A 3,345-nucleotide genomic window follows, 5' to 3' on the forward strand; every position below is an offset into this window, starting at 1 on the left:
CGGAAATCAAGGGAAATATGGATGGGAAAGAGTTTCAGATGATGACATTTGCTTCAAATTATCTGTGGGCATTGAACAAGAACCTAGTGTTGGATATTGCTAATTGTAAATTAATTATTCATGAGTACTATTCAATTTAAAAAGTGATGATTTATCATCTAATGGATACATTTCCATGAGACATGTTTCTTCTAAGAAGTATATCCAACATGAAGGGTTGTGGCTATTCAAAATAGTATCCATTGAGTGCATATAAATAAAGGGACTATGGTGCTCACAATGTATATTACAATCAATCCAATTTCAAAAATTAGAGTAAGAGTTAGAGAATTCCTCGATTTTGCTAATCAAAGGAAATTCAAAAGCTTTGTTGTATCCCGGGTGGACATTTGTCTTAAACCTCTAGTAACTTTGTGTGGGGGGGAAATAGTTCTCTTTGGAAAGCATTACCCACACCTCGAAGTCTACTGTTTAATTCCATATAGTCTCCAGATATATCATCTCCTCTCAACATCTCCAACAATCAATGAGAACTATTTTGGAGCTGGCAATGGAGGCTACCACCGCATTCGAAGTGATGAACGAAGAGTTTCTGAAACTTCATCGATTTGATGGGTCGAACTTTAATCATTGAAAGGACAAGATGTTGTTCCTTCCTAATGTCTTAAATGTGGCATATGTTCTGGATCCAAACCTACAATTCGTGAAGGATCCCAGCCCAATGCAAACCCCGAGGAAATTGCGAAAGTGGCCAAACTCAATAAGAAGTACGAAGAAGAAAACTTCACATGCCAGGGAAAAATCCTCAACACCTTTTCTGATCGATTGTATGATCTTTACATGTCGATGCAATCATTGGTGGAAATATGGGAAGCTCTTGAAGAGAAAGACAACACCGAGCGACAAAGTACTAATAATTTTTTCATGATGAAGTATTTCAAATTCAAAATGCTCAATAGTATCCCGATCATGGATCAAGTCCATGAACTACAAGTCCTTGTAAGCAAGTTTCGTGACTTGAAATTTGTTCTTCCAGAATTGTTACAAGTCAGGGCTATCAACTCGAAGTTGCCCTTGTCTTGGAACAATTATCGGAAGAAACTTCTACATATGAGTCAGTTGATTGTAAACCCTAAATTGTATAGGGTTTTTCTACTCATTTTTACCACCTTTTTACTTAAAAATAACACTAATCGCGAGCATTTGTTAATGAATTTTGCTTAAATCTCAATCATGGACACGAATTTTGGAAATATGCAAATTTGTGCTTTATTATATGAATTTTGTGCATAAATTAAATCACTTTCATGTTCTTTATTCATGTGCTATGTTTTAATAATGTAGTGAGACCATGAGGTGATATAATATGGAGCTTAGTACAATTTTTGCATGGACATGAACAAATCCACCCTACTTGGATAGCAAATCCATGCAAAATTGGGTCATAAGGATGTTAATTTAACCAGGTTTAAGTGATGACACACGGTGGACATGTTTTGTTAATTATTTGGTCATGAAACCGTCCAACAAGAGGGAGTCAAGCCCAAATTCGACACAAGCCGGTGGCTGCCAAAAAATCAGCTTTGGGACAATTATTTAGGGGTCCCTACACTTTGAAATCATTAAAAATCAGCACATGAAAAATGCTCAAGAAACTGTCCACTCCATGACTAAATTTAGCATGATTCCATGCTTAAATCAAGCAAACAACTCACCTTCATTTCCACTTGTTATGTCTGGCTGTTAATGGGAGAGAACCAAGGGATCTTTGACGCCATTTTTAGTAAATTCAGCCACCAACCTCAAGTAGAAATACCACACTTCTCTCACCTTTTCATTCATTCCTTAATCCCTAAAAATCGTCACCCATCCATTCATTTTTTCATTCTCTCATTTTCTTCCTTCTTTCCACGCCAAGTACTTTAGCCAGCAAAACTTTGATAAGTTTGCCTCTTGGCCGACCACCTTGAGGAGCCATTAGCAAAGAAGCAACTTTGACGAGCTTTATTATCTTGCATAGTTTTTAAATTTATGTGATTAAATTGTTTCAAACTTGATCCTTCCTTGTTACTTCACATGAATCCTAAGAAACCCTTACTTTAATATGATCAGTAAAATGCATATTTCACTAAGTAAAAGATTCCGAAAGGACTTAATTTCGTTTCCAAACTCATAAAAGATCGAGTTGCCACAGAATATTTTCTGAACACTTTTAAGCATGATAAAAATAGACTAAGTTCAATAGTATAATTATCCTAGCGTATTCATGTTATTGATTATTGAACTTTGTGTTTTTGCTGCTAAACTCATCTCATACATTTCATTTCATACTTTTCATTTAGACTAAATTGCATTAGGGATCATACTGCATTTCGATAATGTAATTTAGCTTAAACATCATCAGTTAAAATATTGTGTTTCTATCACCAAATTGTTAACTTTAATTTTAACATTAATTGATTAACATATACAGTCCCTGTGGAGACGATAACTCTTTTACTTACTTTATTACTTGATAACGACTATGTACACTTGCACAAACCTAAGCGTTACACGTTTTTGGCACCATTGCCAAGGATTGTTGCCTTAATCCTTGTGGTGAAATTATTCTTTTCAATTTGGTTTTTATTACTTCTAACTTTACTAATTTATTCTTTATTCTTTATTTTTTGTGATTTATTTTTCAGGTGTTTATGAGCATATATCGAAATATTTATTTATTACTTGTAGAGCCTAAAATCGAGCCGACATTTTTACAGATAAGACGTGAACAATTTGCTCAAAGACAAGACAAGATGGACCGTGGAAATCAAAATTATAAATAAGGTAATGGAGCCAATCATGTGCATAATCCAATCTTTATTACTGATGATAGGCATCGTGCCATAAGATAGCACGCTGTGCCCCTTTTCAATGAATTAAATCTGAGAATTACAAGACTAAAGATCAAGACACCCCAATTTGAATCAAAACCAGTAATTTTCAAATGCTGCAAATGGTGGGCCAATTTAATGGAATGCCCACGGAAGATCCACACCTTCACCTTCGATTATTCAAAGAGGTGAGTGATTCGTTTAAGATAGTCGGTGTGACTGAAGATGCATTGAGGTTGAAGCTATTTCAATACTCGTTGAGAGATCAAGCATGGCTTAATTCATTGCCCTCAAGCTCAATATCTACATGGTAAGAATTAGCAGAAAGTATTTTGGTTAAGCATTTTCCACCAAGCAAAAATGCTAATTTACGAAATGAGATAACCTCTTTTTCAAAATTGGATGATGAATCCTTGTACGAGGCGTGCGAAAGATTTAAGGATTTACTTTGTAAGTGTCCTCATCATGGGAT

General features: G+C 35.0%; 1 non-coding gene across 1 annotated transcript; it reads right to left on the minus strand.

Annotated features, from left to right (window-relative positions):
• Positions 1-3,238: 3,238 nt before the first annotated feature.
• On the minus strand, positions 3,239-3,345 carry LOC121216499 (small nucleolar RNA R71). The gene has a single exon (XR_005912679.1). It is a non-coding gene; the product is annotated as a small nucleolar RNA R71 (small nucleolar RNA).

The sequence above is a fragment of the Gossypium hirsutum genome, chromosome D04 (genome assembly GCF_007990345.1).
Source record: "Gossypium hirsutum isolate 1008001.06 chromosome D04, Gossypium_hirsutum_v2.1, whole genome shotgun sequence".
NCBI classification, from domain to species: Eukaryota; Viridiplantae; Streptophyta; class Magnoliopsida; order Malvales; family Malvaceae; genus Gossypium; species Gossypium hirsutum.